Source organism: Rhinatrema bivittatum, chromosome 2, assembly GCF_901001135.1.
Source record: "Rhinatrema bivittatum chromosome 2, aRhiBiv1.1, whole genome shotgun sequence".
Classification (NCBI taxonomy): Eukaryota; Metazoa; Chordata; class Amphibia; order Gymnophiona; family Rhinatrematidae; genus Rhinatrema; species Rhinatrema bivittatum.
Genome location: NC_042616.1, coordinates 585,914,980 through 585,937,148, shown reverse-complemented (window position 1 = coordinate 585,937,148; position 22,169 = coordinate 585,914,980).

Sequence of the window (22,169 nt, the reverse complement as noted above, 5' to 3'; positions counted from 1 at the left end):
AACCGTAAAAGTCGGGGCCTCGTTGGTTGCTGTTTGAATCCAATTCCCCCTTTCCCACTGCTGTTGAAGCAGAGAGCATTGATGGAGTTGCATTAACAGTATCAAGGCTTATTTGTTAAAGGTAGCAACTGCCACACCAGCAAGTTACCCCCAGTTATCCCCATGCACTTTTCTTATTTCCATCCTCTAGCCTTTAGGGATCCACAGTGTGTATCCCATGCCCCTTTTGAATTCCTTCACTGTTTTCTTCTTCATCACCTCCTCCTTCATCACCTCCAAGCATTCACCACCCTCTCAGCGAAGAAATGTCCATAGAGAAATAAAAAGTATATACTCTATGGACTTGAATGAAACAGCATTTTTTTAGCTTCAGTTCTTGAGTACATCTCTTGCCTCTTGCCTCCTGCTCTCCATGCCGTCCTATCCTGCCTTTCCTTTCAGATGGATACCTGGTATTGACTTCAGCCTGCCTCCTGGAAATTCTTGATCGCCGCTTGCCACAGACCTCTGCCCATCTCTGGAAATGCCTCACCTACATCTACCTTTGTAGCTGCAGTTTTCAGGTTTATTTTTTAACTATTTTTCTCATTTTATCAGTTTCTAGGGATGTGCAGAAGGAAAAAAATTATTGCTATTCAGTATTCATTTCGCCGGGACCCAAATTCATTGCATTCGTTTCATAGGGGAGGAAACCAATTCATTGATATGTTTTATTCGTTTTCCAATTTCCCATTAAAATCAATGGGGAAAGTATTTGCAGCCTATTTTTGGCTGCAGAATTGGAGTTTTCTTATCAATTCTGATGAAACTTCTGGGGAGCAATCATCAGAACGAGAAAAGAGCTCCAAGGTACTTAGACTGTGGCAAAGTGGCACCAAAGTGGCATGAATAGCCTAAGGCACTTTAAAGGGGCAAAGGGATACCAGGAGTGGCAAGAGTGCTTTAACAGAGGCGCAATATACTTGAGTCTGCAAAACTGGCTGCCCACAGGCACAGTGCCTTGATGTGCACTAATGTAATGTATGTGCACACAACAAAATTGTAACTAACTACAAAAGAGGCCCACTGGGGATTTGCCTTCCGAGACCACCGCTGTCCCAATATACGTGAGTCTGCAAAACTGCCCAGTGCCCACTGTTACTGATGCACAGTGCAATGCCTTCTTGGATTAAAAGAGCACAGAGAGACAGTGAGTTAAAAAAAAAAAAAACTGCAGTTATGCCAGTTAACAAAAAAGCCTGGCTTGCCACAACAACAAAATCGATGAAATATCTGTTTCAATGGCAATTCTATCAAACTAGCTACAAATTGAATATATCTCCCACCCACAACACCCAAATGCTGCTTGCAACCGACCCCAGGGGGTAAAATAAGCAGCAAAATGCCACTGCTAGTGCTAGCAGCTTCTCTCAGTGGCACAGAGAGCCCATCTCAGATCAATAAAAAAATTTGCAGTAAAAAAAAAACCAGGGCTAGTAGCTGGCACTGCAGCCAAATCGAACAAATATCTTTTTCTATCGACGTAGCTAGCAATTGAATACAGATTTGAGACTCTCAGACTAGCTCTGAGTGAAGCCACCTTCCACAGACCACTTCTCCAGACCACCCCTTCAAAGAGAGTGCATGGCACACCGTGATCTTAACATATATATCATCAGGTCATCAGGAGCAGCGTCGCAGAGCACTGAGTGAGAGCAGCGATTCGCTGCATTAGAAAAATGCTTAGCACTGATAGGTTGCATTCTGGTCTCCTTGCCAACCTGTCTGACCCACAGCCTTTGGTATGGTTGATCATCAAACACTTCTCCATAGACTATCTGGAATTGGTCTAACTGGAAAAACTTTAAACTGGTTCAACTCATTCCTTCAAAACAGATCATTCATGTAAACATTAAAACTATATCTCAGATCTAATTCCACTTGAAACCAGTGTACCACAAGGCTCTGCCCTATCTGCCTCATTATTCAACATCTACTTATGCCAACTACTTATGCCAACTACTCTCAAGCCTCAACTTCACCTACTATATGTACGCAGATGACATTCAACTACTCATCCCGTAATGAACACCATTGAAAATGCTCTCAAACTAGCCACCACCCATCTCACCATAATAAAAAACACTCTAAATAACATGAATTTATGCCTTAACATGGAAAAGACCGAATGTATACTACTGGAAAGAAAAAGCCAACATAACCAACCCAAGAACTCAATCCAAATTAGTAACACCATTTATTTATTTATTTATTTATTTTTAACTTTTCTATACCGACGTTCCTGTATAAAATACATATCACACCGGTTTACAATGAAACTGCAAATTCGCTTGATCAAACTAAATGAAAATGTAAAAGACCTGGGAATTTGGCTCGACCCTGAACTGAACTTCTAAAAACATATAACCATGAAAACTAAAGAAGGATTCTACAAGCTTGCAATACTTAAGAGGCTAAAACCACTCCTAATCAACCTGAATTCAGAACCATTCTTCAATCTCTAATATTCACAACCTTTGACTACTGCAACTCACTACTAATAGGATTACCCAAATCAACCACACGCCTCCTACAGCTATTCAGAACACCACAGCGAGAATACTACCAATCACAAAAGATCGGAACACATCACCCCAGTACTAAAGGAACTACATTGGCTGCCCATAGTGAAACGCACAGAATACAAATTACTCTCCATAATTCATAAAAACATAAACAACAATGAAAAAGAATGCCTAAATATGATATTCCAGAAACATATCCCTCAGCGCAACACCAGATCAACTAATAAGGCTCTACTCGCCATCCCATCAGTAACAACTGCTAGTCTTACTACAACTAGAGAAAGAGCAGCTTCAGTAGCCGGCCCTCGCCTATGGAACTCACTACCTGAAATCCTCAGGTTACAAAATGATAGGGATGTGAATCGTTTTTCAACGATTAAAATTATCGTCCGATAATGTTTATATCTCTTTAAATCGTTATAGAACACGATACAATAGAAATTCTAACGATTTATCGTTAAAAATCGTTAAATCGTGTTAGTGCGCACTAACTCGAGTTAGTGCGCACTAACTCCCCGTTAGTGCGCACTAACTCGATTTAGTGCGCACTAACTGAAAATGATACAAATAAACACTTTCCAGGTCACTGAAGGTCAGTTAGGAATGAATATGTGTTCCTATTGGCTGGCTGCCCTCTTATCTATTGATTACCAAGGTTACCACTGAGGTGATGGTTGGGGGGATGGGAAATGGAACTGGAAACTAACGAACACCAACAGAAAATGAAAACAAAGTGTTCACACTTCCCAGGTCAGTAAAGGTCACTTAGGAATGAATATGTATGTATGTATTCCTATTGGCTGGCTGTGCTCTTATCTATTGATGTTACCAATATGGTTGGGGGGATGTGAAATGGAAACAGTTGGAAGCTTGACAAAAAAAGTAATGTAATGATCAGCACTCACGTGACTAGAACTTGTTTGTTATTATTTTTGTTAGCAGGCACCTGAAATGCTAGTGCATGTGAATTTGCCAATCACTGTGCATTTTAGAAAGGTGGTCCTGGCTGGAACTGTACACAGTTCAATATATGTAATTGATTGTTGGTAAGTGTATTTTTAAGTAGCCACACTGGCACCAGTATGTTTACTTTTCCTCCTACTTAACTCACTAGCTCAGCTTTTGTAAGAAGGGCTTCTCTGCTTGTGTGTTGTTTTTGTTTGGTGGAGGAGAGCAGAAACAACAGATCTTTATTCAATCTACTACAGTCATCTCTTACAGTGCCCTATCCCTATTAATACCAGGAGTGTTGTGATCTTCCTGCACACAGTGCCCTAACCCTGATACCAGTCTGAGACAGCTCCCTCCCTGCATTACTAGTGAGAGGCTGGCTTCACAGACAGGGGGGAGCTGCCTGACCCTCACTCCTGACTTCCCCATGTCCCAGAGTGAATGGTGTGGTGTGAGGGGGGGGGGAGGATGGTGAAGTCTGAGACAGCTCCCCTCCTGCATTACTAGTGAGAGGCTGGCTTCACAGACAGGGGGAGCTGCCTGTCCCTCACTCCTGACTTCCCCCATGTCCCAGCTAGTGAATGGTGTGTGGGTGATGGGGGGGGGGGGGTGGATGGTGAGTCTGAGACAGATCCCTCCCTGCATTACTAGTGAGAGGCTGGCTTCACAGACAGGGGGGGCTGCCTGACCCTCCTCCTGACTTCCCCCATGTCCCAGCTAGTGAATGGTGTGTGGGTGAGGGGGGGGGGGAGGATGGTGAAGTCTGAGACAGCTCCCTCCCTGCATTACTAGTGAGAGGCTGGCTTCACAGACAGGGGGGAGCTGCCTGACCCTCACTCCTGACTTCCCCCATGTCCCAGCTAGTGAATGGTGTGGGGTGAGGGGGGGGGGGGAGGATGGTGAAGTCTGAGACAGCTCCCTCCCTGCATTACTAGTGAGAGGCTGGCTTCACAGACAGGATGGAGCTGCCTGACCCTCACTCCTGACTTCCCCCATGTCCCAGCTAGTGAATGGTGTGTGGGTGAGGGGGGGGGGGGGGGAGGATGGTGAAGTCTGAGACAGCTCCCTCCCTGCATTTACTAGTGAGGCTGGCTTCACAGACAGGATGGAGCTGCTGACCCTCACTCCTGACTTCCCCCATGTCCCAGCTAGTGAATGGTCTGGTGGGTGAGGGTGGGGGGGGGGGGGGGAGGATGGTGAAGTCTGAGACAGCTCCCTCCCTGCATTACTAGAGAGAGCTGGCTTCGCAGACGGGGGGAGCTGCCTGACCCTCCCTCCTGACTTCCCCCATGTCCCAGCTAGTGAATGGTGTGTGGGTGAGGGGGGGGGGGAGGATGGTGAAGTCTGAGACAGCTCCCTCCCTGCATTACTAGTGAGAGGCTGGCTTCACAGACAGGGGGAGCTGCCTGACCCTCACTCCTGACTTCCCCATGTCCCAGCTAGTGAATGGTGTGTGGGTGAGGGGGGGGGGGAGGATGGTGAAGTCTGAGACAGCTCCCTCCCTGCATTACTAGTGAGAGGCTGGCTTCACAGACAGGGGGGAGCTGCCTGTCCCTCACTCCTGACTTCCCCCATGTCCCAGCTAGTGAATGGTGTGTGGGTGAGGGGGGGGGGGTGGATGGTGAAGTCTGAGACAGCTCCCTCCCTGCATTACTAGTGAGAGGCTGGCTTCACAGACAGGGGGGAGCTGCCTGACCCTCACTCCTGACTTCCCCCATGTCCCAGCTAGTGAATGGTGGTGGGTGAGGGGGGGGGGGAGGATGGTGAAGTCTGAGACAGCTCCCTCCCTGCATTATTAGTGAGAGGCTGGCTTCACAGACAGGGGGGAGCTGCCTGTCCCTCACTCCTGACTTCCCCCATGTCCCAGCTAGTGAATGGTGTGTGGGTGAGGGGGGGGGGTGGATGGTGAAGTCTGAGACAGCTCCCTCCCTGCATTACTAGTGAGAGGCTGGCTTCACCAGACAGGGGGGAGCTGCCTGACCCTCACTCCTGACTTCCCCATGTCTCAGCTAGTGAATGGTGTGTGGGTAACGGGGGGGAGGATGGTGAAGTCTGAGACAGCTCCCTCCCTGCATTACTAGTGAGAGGCTGGCTTCACAGACAGGGGGGAGCTGCCTGACCCTCACTCCTCTGGGGTATTGTGATCTTCCTGCACACAGTGCCCTATCCCTGATACCAGGGGTGTTGTGATCTTCCTGCATGCAGTGCCCTATCCCTATTAATACCAGGAGTGTTGTGATCTTCCTGCATGCAGTGCCCTATCCCTATTAATACCAGGAGTGTTGTGATCTTCCTGCATGCAGTGCCCTATCCCTGATATCGGGATGTGTGCAGAAGATCACAACACCCCCGGTATCAGGAATAGGGCACTGTGTGCAGGAAGATCACAACACCCCCAGTATCAGGAATAGGCACTGTGTGCAGGAAGATCACAACAACCCCTGGTATTAGGGATAGGGCACTGTGTGCAGGAAGATCACAACACTCCTGGGTATTAATAGGGATAGGGCACTGTGTGCAGGAAGATCACAATACCCCTGGTATCAGGGTTAGGGCACAAGTTCTAGTCACATTGACTGATCACATTACTTGTTTTGTCAAGCTACCAACTGTTTCCATTTCCCATCCCCCATATACTGTCAGTAGGAAACTTGGTAACATGAATAAATAAGAGGGCAGCCAATAGGAATACATATTCATTCCTAAACTGACCTTAACTGACCTGAAAAGTGTCAAATTGTATCATTTTCAGTTAGTGCGCACTAACTCCCAGTTAGTGCGCACTAACTCCCGTTAGTGCGCACTAACTCGAGTTAGTGCGCACTAATCGGAAAAAACGATTTTTAACGATTTTTTAACTAAAAAATCGTGCCTAAGACGATTTTCTTGCCCTGCCACACGATTTCTATCGTTAAGACGATATGGAAAACGATTCACATCCCTACAAAATGATACAAAACTATTCAAAAAACAGCTCAAAACATTCCTATTTAAGCAAACTTACAAAGACGGCATCGGTTAACACAAAGATGGCATCGGTTAACAAAATCACCGCCAAAGATAAACACCAAGATTAGAAATCTTTGCACTTATAAAACTCAGACAAAAGGTGCAACAGTATCATTCAATTACCTAAAATACTAGTAAATCTAAATATAACCAATAATTACCCCGACTATTATCAAAGTTAAAAACAACCAAGCTAACTTTAGCAAAACAAAAGATCACCATGTTAATGCTAGTAAAATTAAATCGCAACTAAATGTACCTGTGTTAACTGTTACGACTATCATTGTAAGAAGTTGCTATATGTATGTTATTAAAGCTCTGTTGTTAAGCTGGGAATTAGCAATCTGTTATTAGAGCTCTGTTGTTAAAGCTGAGAGATAGCAATCTGTTATAAACGGAGAAGTTGTGGGTGGATCCTTGGACCAGTAGCAGGTGACCATGCCTCGTGGGAGATCCCGAGAGGGACCACTGGTCAGGCTTAGTGTAGGAGACAGACACACACTAGTTCATTAATTAGACAATATATTAAACCACCAGAGGTGGCAGTAGTGAGCTGGAAGCGCTCGGCTGGGTTGTAGTCCCTCAGCCACTGGAACAGCAATCCCAAGGTGGCTGAGCTGCAGAGAAACTAAGAAAGTGAGTAGGCATTATATGCAAAGTTCTGGAACAAGTCATTGATGGTAACACAAATGCAATAATCTCTTGAAGCAGCTCAGAGCTGGGATGCAGTAGGCCATCGAGGAGCAAGTACCTGGTCCCAGGGAAAGCTCTGAGAGATAGATGGAAACTCACTAATGTTGTAAACAGCGATGACTTCTTAGCAGAAGTGGAATTCAGGAGCTGGTCCGGGATGTGGGCCCCCGAGGAGCAAGTACCGGTTCCAAACTGCGACCTGAAAAGAAAAAGAGAGAGCGAGGCCCCCGAAGAGCGGGTACCTCTAGTGAAGACCGAGGAGGCAGAGTAGCTATGTTTGCGGAGAGCGAATCCTATCCGCAGCGACCTGGAGGAAGCAAATCCCCATGCTAACTCGTCTTGTTAGCGAAAATTGAGACCTTAAATATCTGGAGTTGATGATGTCATCTCAGGGGGACGCCCCTGAGGTTCGCGCCAATGCCGGTACATCAGTTGGGCCGCGCGCGCTCGCCCTTAGGCATCTGGTCAACATGGCAGCTTGCAGCATCAACCCGGCCCGGGGACGCCGGAGGAGGACGGCCTGGAGATGCCACAGCAGCTAGTCTTCCATCAACCCCGGAGGGAGGCGCCAGCGAGGTAAGGTGGGCGGAGCAGAGACATCGGACAGCGACGGACACAACAGTATATTGATATATATATTTGTTTCTATATTTGCTTTTACATTAGTTTATATATTTGTTATGACATCCATTATTATATCTGTTACGATATTCATTGTAAGAAGTTGTTATACTTGTAAACCGGAGTGAAGGCCTGTACCAAACTTCGGTATATAAAAACACACAAATAAATAAAATAAATAAATAAATATGACAGGGCTGTGAGGTCACTTATGACTCACAGGAAAGGGCTGATTTTTTTTTTGCTATGGATACACCCACATGGCGTTCACCTATTTCAAACGGCCACTAAGAAATCACTGTGAGTGAGCCAAAAGAATAAAACTAATGATATGTTTGTATTTGTGGATGATCGCAATACGTTTCGCGAACCCACAAATACAACGAATATGGACCTATATGTTTGCGGATTGCCAATGAGTTGCAAACAAATGCACACCTCTATCAGTTTCTCTTTTGAAAATTTAGTGCTAGAGCCATGGATTTACTTACTGTGCCCCTGCCAGTCATTAATTAAAATTTAATCATATTATGATCACTATTGCCAAGCGGCCCCATCATCGTTACCTCTCCCACCAAATCCTTCGCTCCACTGAGAATTAGATCTAAAATAGCTCCCTCTCATTGGTTCATGAACCAATTGCTCTATAAAACTGTCATTTATTCCATCCAGGAACTTTATCTCTCTAGCATATCCTGATGTTACATTAACCCAGCCAATATTTGTTAGCTTCCTTAATTTCTTTTAGCATTTCACTGTCCATCTCACCATCTTGGCCAGGTGGACAGTAGTATACTCCTATCACTATACTCTTCACCAACACTCAAGGGATTTCTACTAGGGGTGTGCATTCTTTTGCAATGTATTGGCAATCCGCAACGTATATGCCATATTCGTTGTATTCATGGGGGTCACGGAACGTATGGCGAACTCCCACGAATACAACATATCACTAATGAATAAACCCTCACCCTCCTGACCCCCACCCGCCCAAGACTTGCCAAAAGTCCCTGGTGGTCCAGCGGGGGTCCTGGAGCGATCTCCTGCACTCAGGCTGTCGGCTGCCGGTATTCAAAATGGCACCGATAGCCCCTGTGACATAGTAAGGCCAAAGGCTATCTGCACCATTTTGAATACTGGCAGCCGACGGCCTGAGTGCAGATCGCTCCAGGACCCCTGCTGGACCACCAGGGACTTTTGGCAAGTCATGGGGGGGGGACTCCTAACCTCCCAAGACTTGCCAAAAGTCCCTGGTGATCCAGTAGGGGTCGTGTAGCGTTCCTCCTTCACTTGTGCCGTCAGCTGCCAGTATTCAAAATGGTGCCGATAGCCTTTGCCCTTACTATGTCACAGGGGCTGACTAATGGCACCGGTAGCCCCTGTGACATAGTAAGGGCAAAGGCTACCGGTGCCATTTTGAATACTGGCAGCCGACAGCGTGAGTGCAGGAGATCGCTCCAGGACTCCTGCTGGACCGCCAGGGACTTTTGGCAAGTCTTGGGGGGGGGTGGGGGTCAGGAGGGTGGGGGGTTGTAGTAAATTAAATTTAAAGGGTTGGGATGGGGGTTTTTTTGGAAAATGAATACATATGTAACTAATGAACGGATCGGGGTCCCTCGAGAACGGATGCAACGGATTTGGGTCCTGACAAATCCGAATACTGAATGGGACTAATCCATCCCTGCTGCACATCCCTAATTTCTACCCATAAAGATTTGATTGCGCATTTAGTCTCGTGCAGGATCTTTATCCTGTTGGACTCTATCCCATCCCGGACATACAGTGGCACCTCACCATCAAGATGCTTCTCTCAGTCTCTGCGATATAATTTTACCCTAATATAGCACTATCTCATTGGTTCTCCTCCTGCTACCATGTCACTGAGATGCCAATTAAGTCTATGTCAGCATTCACTGCCATACATTCTAATTCTCCCATTTTACTTCTTAGCCTTCTGGCATTAGCATACAAACATTTCAAAGTGTGTTTATTGTTTGTATTAACATTTTGCTTTTCGTTTGACAGGGATAAATTGGAATATTTTAGCTCAGGTGAGTTTATAATTATAGGCACTTGGACTACTTTTGTTATTATTGGAACCTCACTGTCGGGATGCCCTAACTCTAATGCTTCATTAGTATCCTTCGAAGATACCTCCCTCCAAACCATGCACTGCTGTGCGACTGTCGGCATTCCCCTTTGATTTAATTTATAATCTACTCTATCTACTTTTTAAAGGTTATATCCTGGACTCAAAGGCATTTTTAATTTATTTTGAAAACATTTATAAATCACTTTCCAGTTAAAATGTTTTAAACTCCCAAAATGATGTACAGTTAAAAACAATGGTAAAATACAATACATAAAACGAAAACGAAAACAAAACACAAGAACACAAAATCACAAATAATCTACATACTGTCTTTGCAAACACTGTCATTTGCTGAATGTCAGCATTCAAATCTCCTTGTCCTTCAAGGCAATTTAGGTTAATACAGAGCTTTTTCACACATCACAATGGCAGTGCCAAGTAGTTCTTGGTAGCAGATTTCTCCTCTGCTGCTCCTTTCATAGCTATGCCATTTTGAGTAAGAATGAGTTGCCTTTTAAATCTTCCCAAATAGCTTACAGCTGTTGTCAGATAACTAAACAGCATTGGCTGTCAGCCAGAAACTCTGGCACAGATTCTAGCCAGGCAATGCAACCTTTTGTAGTCTGCAGCTGATGATATAGCTCTTTTGAATGACTCAATTACAATAACTAAGCTCAGAGAAGGGAAGTGTTATATATGTAGTTCTTTAAAGTGAACCTAAGTATAATAAATACAATAAAGGCAGTACATTATTTTCTAAACTCTTTGTTCAGGGAGGTTTTGGCAAGTGGGAGGATTTTAAAGTCAGCTTCCAAAAGATTTCCTTTTTTTTGCATTTCTTCAGCTGGGAGATGTTGCCATGATAGCTGAGAGGTGGCTTGTTATCTCGCGACACCTCCCATCACTGTTTTAGAGAGGATGGCCTTTGTTAATAAGAGATCCAAGGGGCATATTAGTAGAATTTATAGGGCTATACAATGGGCTAAAGACCACCATTCCTTGAAAGTGTGGAATAGATGAGATAGCAAACTAGGGGTGGACATTCAGTTAGAGAACTGGGATAAGATCCTAGAAGATATTTGGAAGTCTTTGCAGCCTCAAATTTTATTGAATAGCAGTATAAGATTATTATGTGGCCATGTTTGAAGTCCTCTTGACTTAGATGAACACTTCCAAATCTGACCTATGATGGAGAAAGCGTGGGCTCAGAGAGGTGCTTAACCCAAATTTTATATAGTTGCCTCATTCTTAGAACCTATTGGGCAGCTGTGACAGGTAAAATACAAGATATTTTTGGGATATCCAAACCCGTTGACCCTCGGATATGTCTTATTCTATCCTCCGACAGATTTGGGTGATGAGAGTCTAAAGAAGTTGTATACTGTTGGTAGGAGAGTGCTGATAAAATTGTGGATGAGGGCAGACCCTCCTGTTAATGACTGGCTCTCAGAACTAGTACATGGACTGAAATGGAACTCTCATCCAAAAAAAGTCCATGGAAAACTTAATTTGGTTGAGAAGTATCTGGAACTGATTCTTGAAATTTTGGAGGGCTGTAGTTTTACTTTTCATTAATTAGAGGATTATTTTATGCCCTCATTTTCATCTCCTTTCTTGGGAAGGGCAGCCAGACTTCTTGAAGAGGGTGGGTTGAGCAGCAGGTGGATGGGTTGGGGATTGAACAGAAGAGTTATGTTAGGAGGTAGGGAATGGGGGAAAATAAAAATTATGGATATTAACTCATTGTTGAGGTTCTCATGTGACTTTATTGTCCTTGTTGTTTCTTATATTTTGCACCTTTTGTGAGGTTCACTGTTTACATGTGCCACCATCTTGGAATGGTTGGTCCTATAGAAATCTGTTAACTGTTTGATTGTATTGCTTTTAATTTGTATGTTATAGAATGTAAAGTTAATTTTAAAAAACAGTATATTTTCAATTCATAAGCTCAGCATTCTGTCAGACAGTTGCCAGTCAGGTCACAAGTACCCGGCAGATCCCAAAAAGTATTACAAGACTATTGGAACCCTAGAAGATTTTGAAAAGATCCAAACTAGAGCTAGAAATGTTTACTGTTCTATGGTAACATAAAAGATGTCAGCAGATAAGGACCACTTGGTCTATCTCTGCTTATATTGCTGTAGCTAAGTATATCTCCCAGCCATCAGCTGTACATGCTTGATTGCTATACTGTAAGCACCTAGCTCAGGTCATAAACCTTTATCTTTACCTCCAACCAATATTCTCACAACTCTTGCATTAAGTATAATTTCGCTATAAAAAAAATTAACAGAAATTTGTGTTTTAGCTATTTGTTTTACAGCTTCATAGAGCATGGCTGAAAACATGCAGATACTACAAATATTAGAAATATTGAATGAACACCCTTTCTGTAACATATTACAAATATATGCTTAGAACTTAGAATGTACTAATTTTTTGTATTTATTTTACTTGTTGTGAAACTGGGGCTATTCCCCTTTAAGGGGATGATGGGGGGGGGGGGGGCGGAGAGGAATGTTGCTCAGAAGCACATGGTTCACAATGATGTATCTTTGAAGGATACTAACAAAATAGGAATGTTAGGGCATCCTGATAAAAGAGGTTGCAGTAAATTCTAAAATAGCCCAGGTGTCTTTAAGTAAAGAGCAGACAGCAGAAAGATTCCAAATTACCCCTGTCAAATGATAAGCAAGTTGTTAATTCAAACAATATACATACTTTGAAATGTCTATATACAAATAATACAAGTCTAAAAATAAGATGGGAAAACTAACATACATAGCACTGAATGAAGAGTAGATATAATTGGCATCTCAGAGACTGGTGGAAAGAGATTAATCAATGAACATTGTGATTTCAGAATTCAGGGTACAAATTATAAGATGGATCAAATTGGATAGGATGGATCAAATTGGTTGTGCTATTTGTTAAAGAGGGAATAGAGTCAAACAGAATAAAGTTTTACAGGAAACAAACTTCACTGTATAAACTTTATGGATAGAAATTCCATGTGAGACAGGAATAGAATAATAGTAGGGGTGTACAATCATCCACGGGGCCAGAATGAAAAGTCAGATGATGAAATGTTAACATAAATTAGGGAAGCTTACAAAAATAGCAACACAGTAATAATGGGTAATTTTAATTACCAAAGTCACAATAGAGCAGTGCTGCACTTAAATAAATGTCACCAAAAACACAAAGTGCAGAAAGAATGTTCAATCCTGAGAAATATTCCAATATGGTCAAGTAAAGATTTTATTGGTACAATATGGCAACTCCACTGTCTTATACAACGCTCATCTTAAAGGCGTCCCCCGACACGGTCCCGTGTTTCGCCTCAGGCTGCATCGGGAGGGCACGCCAACAGGAATTCAAAGCAGAAACTGTAAATAAATGTGTACACATCAGGACAAAATAGAATGGACTTATAGCCGAACATTACAAGTACCATGAGTATACAAGGGTCCACAACATACCTGACTGAAGAACGAACTTACATCTGGCAGGGAGCACACTTCCCCTAAGCATTGACAGGTATTTGAACCCAGCAGAAAGGTGCCAAAACTACAGTCACATGGTTCCGGGGAATCAAGCTCATTGGTTCCCGTTCCTGTAGCGCACCTAGCAGTCACTCAAACAACCAAACACACTTAATATTGATTAGGTGAATAAAAACCACTCAATTTCGCGGTTCCGACCTTTGGGAGAGACTGTATCAAGAAGGAAAATCCATCTTTGTTCAATGCGGCCTAATTGTTCAGCGTAATTACCACCCCGGGGGGATCGGGGAATTACCTCAAGTACAGAATAACCAGATCTGAAATGGTATGGGATTTCTGTACCCAATGCTCGACAAGGGGTTCATTATCCCGAGTGTGGCGAATGTTGGAGCAATGTTCTATCATGCGAGTTTTTATCATGCGGGAAGTTTTTCCCACATACAATAGCGCACACGGGCAAGTAATAACATATATAACCCCAGCCGTAGTACAGTCAGAGTATGATTTAAAAGAAAAGATTTATGAATAACCGGATGAGTGAAGACCGAGGATGACATAGTGTGACAACACATGGCACAGTGCCCGCACGGGTGATGTCCGAGGGCAGGACCAGGATCTCGGGAAATGGGCAAGTCTGTATGGATGAGTTTATCTCGTAAATTTTTACCTCTCTGATAGGTAAAACGGAGTGGACCCGGAAACAGATTATTCAGAGACAAGGAATGCCAATGTCTACGAATAATCATAGTGATTTGGCGACTGAGGGTCGAGAATGGTAATATGCAGTTATTCACTGCATCCTCAGTGTGAGTGTGTGAAAGAAACAGTAAATCGCGGTTAGAGAACAACGCATGTTTCATGGCATTCTTAACCACCCGCAAGGGGTATCCTCTGGATAAAAATCTAGATGTCATTGTGTTAGCTTGTTCTATGAACTCACCCCTAGTGGAGCATACCTTCAGTCAGGTATGTTGTGGACCCTTGTATACTCATGGTACTTGTAATGTTCGGCTATAAGTCCATTCTATTTTGTCCTGATGTGTACACATTTATTTACAGTTTCTGCTTTGAATTCCTGTTGGCGTGCCCTCCCGATGCAGCCCGAGGCGAAACACGGGACCATGTCGGGGGACGCCTTTAAGATGAGTGTTGTTTTAGACAGTGGAGTTGCTATATTGTACCAATAAAATATTGGAATATTTCTCAGGATTGAACATAATTTTAATTACCCCAATATTGCCTCGGTGTTGCGTCAGAGGTGGACCCTTGGGCCAAGGTGGGGTTGACACAACCCGTAGGTAGGGACCTACGGGTCCCCACCATTGGCAGGCGGAGTGGGCTGATAGACAGAGGCCACTGGTGCTTCACCTATACCAGCCCTTGTTCCCCATGGGTTGAGCCTTTGGGTGCCAGGAGCGCAGGACTTAGGTGGGCCTCTATGTGTAGTCAAGGTGAGGGTTGGATCAGCCCAGAGACAGCAGGTGAGAGATGGTACACTCTTACTCTGGACAGGGTAGTGTCCTGGAAACTCGAGCGCCAATGGAACAGAGACAGACAGGGGGCGCTCGAGCAAGAGCAGGCTGAAGCCTGAATAAACCATGTTGAGGGAGTAAGCTGGAGAAGCGTCAAAGAGCGGGCTTGAGTCAGGGCTGGCAGCAATCCAAAGGTAGTGGCAAGCAAGGCTGAGGACTGATCACAGAGATAGTCAATAGTATAGTCAGGTAAAGCAGAGGTCTGGGTCTGGAGATAGGCAATAGCATAGTCAGGAGAAGCAGAGGTCTGGGTCTGGAGATAGGCAATAGCGTAGTCAGGAGAAGCAGAGGTCTGGGTCTGGAGATAGGCAATAGCATAGTCAGGTGAAGTGAGTGTCAATGGCGTGGTCAGGCGAAGCAGAGGTCAGGGCTTGGAAAGAGTCAAAGGCATGGTCAGGCAAAGCAGAGTCAAAGTCCATGTAATCAATCCAAGGTATGAAGCAGGATAGAAACAAGGAGACAGGAACCAGGAACAACGAGGAACAGGAACGCAGAGATGAGACGAATCTCTAGGAGGCAATGAGTACTCGACCAGCGAGGAGACCTGTTGCAAAGGCAACACTAGGAAGCAGAGCCCGAGCTTAAATACTGTAGCTAGGTTGACATCATCATCTGGGCCCACGGCTAGGTTCCCACCGCGGTCCCTACTTAAACATCAGTGGTGTGCACGCGCGTGCCTAGGGACGGGTGCAGCATGGGTAGCTGTGTCTCTCTGTGGGGCCACGGAGAGAGGCCCAATGAGAAGTAGTAGCAGGACCGGGAATGCCAGGGACTGCAGCAGGGCCGGAGGCACCGGGGAGGCCCGAGTATGGAACTGACGGTCCACCGTCGCCGACGAGGAGGAACCAAGAGCTGAAGTCACTGTAGAAAGTGATGGGGTCGTGCCATGGGTCTGCCGCAGACGGCACGTGTAACAGTACCCCCCCCCCCCCTTTATGCCCACCCCCTTGGAGGTTGGGGTTTGCCTGGATAGGCACAATGAAAGCTCAGAAGGAGGGTTTTGTCCAGGATGTTCTGAGCTGGTTCCCATGAATTTTCTTTGGGTCCATAACCCTCCCAAGAAAGGAGGTATTCCTACTGGCGGCCCCTATGGCGGACATCGAGGACTTCATGTACCTTGTAGGTCATATCAGTCTCAGCCACCAATGAAGGTGGTTCAGGAGCTTTTCAGGAAGGCCAGGACAGAACCACAGGTTTTAGAAGAGATACATGAAACGTATTATGCATTCCCAGCACAGAAGGCAGCCGAAGCTGGTATGTAACTGGTCCAATGCGTCGGGTGACCATAAAAGGTCTGATGTACCTAGGAGTGAACCTTTGAGAAGGTATTCTGAGTCAGATATACTGAGTACTTAACCAGACTTTCTGGCAAGGAAGAAATTCGGAGCCGAGCGTCAGTGACTGTCAGCAGATCTCTTGGCCCTGGAAGCGGCTTAAAATAAACGAAGTTCATCTGATCCCATAAAGCCTTGAGGGCATCTGCAGTAGCCTGCACCACAGGGGATGATACTGACAAAGGTATGGGCAGTGGTGGTCGTGGTTGCTTTCTATAGACGATGGAGAACGGTGATGTGCCTGTAGCTGTGGCGATGTAGGAGTTGTGAGAAAACTCTGCCCAAGGGAGAAGTTCAGATCAATTGTCTTGGCGGTCATTGATGTAAGCGCGCAGGAAGGCCTTTAAAGAGTGATTCATTCACTTGGCTTGTCCGTTGGCTTGGGGATGGCAAGCAGTTGTCAGACTGATGTTGATACCGAAAATTCGGCACAGAGCGTGCCAATATCTGGCAACAAATTGAGGACCTCTATCAGAGACAATGTCATTGGGTAGGCCATGTAATCTGAAGATGTGATGGAAGAATAGGCATGCCAGTTCTGAAGCAGATGGTAGGCCCGGTAGAGGGACGAAATGGGCCATTTCTGAAAATCGATCTATGGTTACCCATATTACAGTATCACCCTTAGATGGAGGCAAATTCACGATGAAATCCGTAGACAGATGGGTCCACGGTTCCTTGGAGCTGGAAGTGGTTGCTGTAGACCCCAAGGTTGTCTGACCGGGAGCTTTTGCTGCGCACAAGTGTTAGAGGATTTGACGTATACTTTAGCATCAGAGACCATAGTATGTCACCAGAAGAACTGCTGGAGCAGCACCAAGGTGCGTGCTTGCCCTGGGTGACCAGCAAACTTAGAATCATGCGTCCAGCGGAGGACACTTTCTCGGAGTCATCGGGGCATGACAGTCTTCCCAGCAGGAACTGGGTGAGTAGCAGAGAGACAGATACAAGATGGGTCTATTATATGACCGGGTTCTTCCGGGGTGTCTTCAGGCTCGAAGGAACGAGATAGGGCATCTGCCTGGAGATTTTTCTCAGCTGGATGGTAATGAAGCTCAAAATTGAACCTGGAAAAGAACAGGGCCCATTAGGCCTAACAGGCATTGAGACGTTGGGCATGGCTCAAATGTTCCAGGTTCTTGTGGTCAGTGAACACAATGAACTTGTGTTGCGCACCCTCTAACCACGGGCACTATTCTTCAAGGGCTAATTTTATGGCAAGTAACTCGTGATCTCCAATACAATAGTTCTGTTCTGTGGATGAGAACTTGCAGGAATAGAATGAACATGGGACTGTAGAACCAGAAGCAGTGAGTTGGCTCAGGATTGCCCCAGCTCCAATCACGGAGGTGTCCACTTCCATTTGCAAAGGACAGTTCGGGTCTGGGTGATGTAGACAACACCCCATCTGGAAGGCCTCTTTGAAGCGATGGAAGGCTGCAATAGCTTCCGGTGTCCAATTTCAAGTGTCTTGGCTCTTACGAGTCAATGCTGTCAAAGGAGCAGCCAAAGTGGAATAGTGTGGGATAAAATGGTGATAGTAATTTAGAAATCCGTTAAAGCACTGGAGGGCTTTAAGTTCCATGGGTTACCACCAATCTCAGATTCCTTTCAACTTAGCAGGGTCCATAGAGAATCTTCATTGGGAGATAATGTATCCGAGGAAAGGCAGACTGGATTTCTCGAATAAGCACTTATCCAATTTTGAAAATAAGTGATTCTCATTAAGGCGTTGAAGGATGGTACAGACATCAGTGTGGTGTGTGGCCAAATCATTAGTAAAGACAAGGATATCGTCCAAGTATGCCACAACCTTGGTATACAGCAAATCTCTGAAAATTTTGTTCATCTTTCGTTGGAAAACTGCTGGCGCATTACAGAGGCCGAAAGGCATCACCAGGTATTCATAATGCCCATCCCAGGTGTTAAAGGCGGCCTTCCAAATGTCGTCAGGACAGATCCGTATCAAGTTATATGCACCGCGTAAATCCAACTTTATGAATATAGATGCTCCATGTAAGCAATCGAATAATTTCAAGATAAGTGGCAGAAGGTACTTGTCTTTACAGGTGATGGAGTTTAGGCCATGATAGTCAATACACAGCTTGAGCAATCCATCCTTCTTGGTCACAAAAAAGAATCCTGCCCTGACAGGAGAGGTAGAGGGGTGGATAAATCTCTTTGCAAGGTTTTCTTGGATGTATTCCATCATGGCCTTTGTCTCCAGGAGAGACAGAGGATAGGTGCGTCCTCGGGGAGGCATGGTCCCAGGAAGGAGGTCAATGGGACAATCGAACCTCTGAAGAGGCAGAAAGAGGTCTTCTTTTTGCATGGAAAATACATCTTTGAAATCCGCATATGGAGCGGGTATTCCTGAAGAAGTGGCAGCCAAAGAAACTACGGGTGGCAGTCTGTAGACTGGACTGGTGGCAGGCAGGACCCCACTCCACCAGTTGCAATGAACCCCAATTAAATTGGGGAGAGTGCTTTTGGAGCCAGGGGAGTCCTAAGACTACTGGATAGATGGATTTCTCCAATACTAACAGATCAAGTTCTTCTGTGTGCAGGGCGCCAGTGTGCAGTTGACCTGGCTCTGTGGTAAGGAATATTCGACCCGGTAATGGTTCTCCATAAATAGATGCAATACACAAGGAGGTCTCTAGAGGACAGGTCTTTATACCCAGGAGCTGAACTAGATCCTTGAGAATGAAATTACCTCCTGCTCCAGAATCCACCAGAGCAAGAACTGGGAAGGACCGGGAGTCCCAGATCAGGGTGACCAATACTGACAGTTGAGAGGCCGGAGAAGTTGCGCCCAATTTCAGGACCCCTACTGAACTTAGGCCAGGAAGTTTCCCAGACGGACCGGGCTGGTCTGTAGATAGTGGCCAGGTGCTCCGCAATACAGACACAGACCGGTTTGTCTCCACTGGAGGCACTCTTCTGGTGTCAGCCACCCACGGCCAAACTGCATGGGCTCTACCGTCTTGGCCACCATGGAGACAATGAGCAGGGCTGGTGGTCGGTGGCGAATGGGATCGAACCAGAGAGGGCTTCTTGGGCATCCGACTCTCCCGGTGATGCTCTTGGAGACGATGATCAATTCGGCATGTCAAGTCTATAAGGTCCTCGAGAGAGGAAGGGAGCTCCCTTGCAGCCAGCTCATCCTTCAGCTGCAAGGAAAGTCCATCCAGGTAGATGGCTCATAGGCAGTTTTCCTGCCAAATGAGCTCGGAAGCCAAAATCCAAAACTCAATGGTATAATCAAAGAGACTTCGTTGATCTTGACTAAGATGTAACAAGTTGGTGCTTGCCATGGTATGCCACCCAGGATCATCAAAGGTCCATCGAAACACAGCCACAAACTGAGATAATTCCCTTAGGAGTGAGTCCGATCGTTCCCATAAGGGCGAAGCCCAGGCCAGCGCCTTCCCATTAAAACGAGACAGGATGAAGGTGACTTTAGTCAGTTTGCCTGGAAGACGGAGGACTGCAGAGCAAATTGCATAGAGCACTGATTGATAAACCCTCTGCAGAGTCTGGAGTCACCGTTGAAATGTGGGGGTGCTGGTTGGGCCAGCAGGGCTCAAGGCATCGATGATGATGGCTATGGATGAGGAGGAGCCGGTATAGGAACCGGATTGCTGGTAAGGGCATTAAGCCGAATATGGAGGAGCCCAAAGGAAGAGGCCAAGGCCTCAAGAAACTGCTGCTGTTCTTGTACCTTGGATGCCAGTTCTGATATGGCCTGGAGGGCACATGGCTCTGTGGAGTCCATGGCCTTTGGAACCTGTTGCGTCGGAAGTGGACCCTTGGGCCGAGGTGGGGTTGACACAACCCGTAGGTAGGGACTTACAGGTCCCCACCGTTGGCATGCAGAGTGGGCTGATAGGCAGAGGCCGCTGGAGCTTCACCTATACCAGCCCTCATTCCCCACAGGATGAGCCTTTGGGTGCCGGGGCCGGCAGGACATAGGTGGGCCTCTGTGTGTAGTCGAGGTGAGGGTTGGATCAGCCCAGAGACAGCAGGTGAGAGATGGTGCAGTCTTACTTTGGACAGGGTAGTGTCCTGGAGCTTGAGTGCCAATGGAACAGAGACAGACAGGGGGTGCTCGAGCAAGAGCAGGCCGAAGCCTGAATAAACCACGTCGAGGGAGTAAGCTGGATAAGCATCGAAGAGCAGGCTTGAGTCAGGGCTGGCAGCAATCCAAAGGCAGTGACAAATGAGGCTGAGGTCTGATCACGGAGATAGTCAATAGTGAAGTCAGGTGAAGCAGAGGTCTAGGTCTGGAGATAGGTGATAGCTTAGTCAGGCAAAGCAGAAATCTGGGTCTGGAGATAGGCAAGAGTGTAGTCAGGCGAAGCAGAGGTCTGCATCTGGACATAGGCAAGAGCGTAGTCAGGCGAAGCAGAGGTCTGGGTCTGGAGATAGGCAAGAGAGTAGTCAGGCGAAGCAGAGGTCCGGGCTTGGAGAGAATCAATGCTGTGGTCAGACGAAGCGGAGGTCCGGGCTGGGAGAGAGTCAATGGCGTGGTCAGGTAAAGTAGAGTCAAAGTCCGTGTAATCAATCCGAGGTATGAAGCAGGGTAAGAACAAGGAAACAGGAACCAGGAACAACGAGGAACAGGAACGCAGAGATGAGACGAATCTCTAGGAGGCAATGAGTATTCAACCAATGAGGACACCTGTTGCAAAGGCAATGCTAGGAAGCGGAGCCTGAGCTTAAATACTGTAGCTTGTAGGTTGACATCATCATCCGGGGCCGCAGCTAGGTTCCCGACGCAGTCCCTACTTAAACATCAATGGTGCACGCGCACCTAGGGAGGGGTGAGGCGCGGATAGCAGCGTCTCTCCACGGGCCACGCAGAGAGGCCCGATGGGAAGTAGTAGCAGGACCTTTCCTTCCACCCCCCCGCACCTTCCTCTCCCTTCCCCTACCTAACCCACCCTCCCGGCCCTATCTATCCCTTCCCCCTACCTTTATCAGAAAAGTTACTACTGCCTCCGGGCAGTAGTAACTTACGCGTGCCGGCGCGGCAGGCCCCGACACAGGCCGCTGTGTCGGGGCACTCGGCCACACCCCAGACCGTCCACACGCCCCCAAACATGCCCCCGATCGAAAACCGCACCCCCCTGGCCATGTCCCCGACCGCCCCTTTTTGCAAGCCCCGGGACTTACGCACGTCCCGGGGCTTGCGCGAGCTGCCAAGCCTATGCAAAATAGGCTCGGCACGCACAGGCGGGTTTAAAAGGGTTACGCGCATACCTTATGCGCGTAACCCTTTTAAAATCCGGCCCATACTGTACACATGCTGTATATTACTAATGATTTTTAAAGTATGCCTATCTCACCTCTCACAGGTGCTCATGAGCCTGCCTCCCAGCCACTGGACTACTCCCCCTAACACCTTAAATTGCTCTATTCTGTTATTTGTGCATGTTATCTAAGCTGTATAACCTGCATTGTCTGACCTGCATTGTATAACCTGCATGGTACACTATTTACACCTCTTACCCTACCTAATCAGCTTTGTGCCCTTCCCTCAGTGCCCTTCTCTCAGTTTAACTCCTTGATACCTTAATCCCCGCCTTGTACTACCCTATATCCTCTCAGTTTCCTTTTTACCTACCCCCTCTCCCTCCCTCCTCCTTTGCCTACTCACCCACTATGACCACACAACACATCAACCGCATCCACCTCCCCCACAACAGACTCCCCCATTCCCATCCCCCCCGTCCCACCCCCCCCTACAAATCCCTCCTCCCTATCCTCACTACCCCCCTCAACCAATTCCTTGGACTCACTACCCTCTCCATCATTCTGTTCAACGCCCAATCACTCTCCAAAAAAACCCCCATCCTAAATGA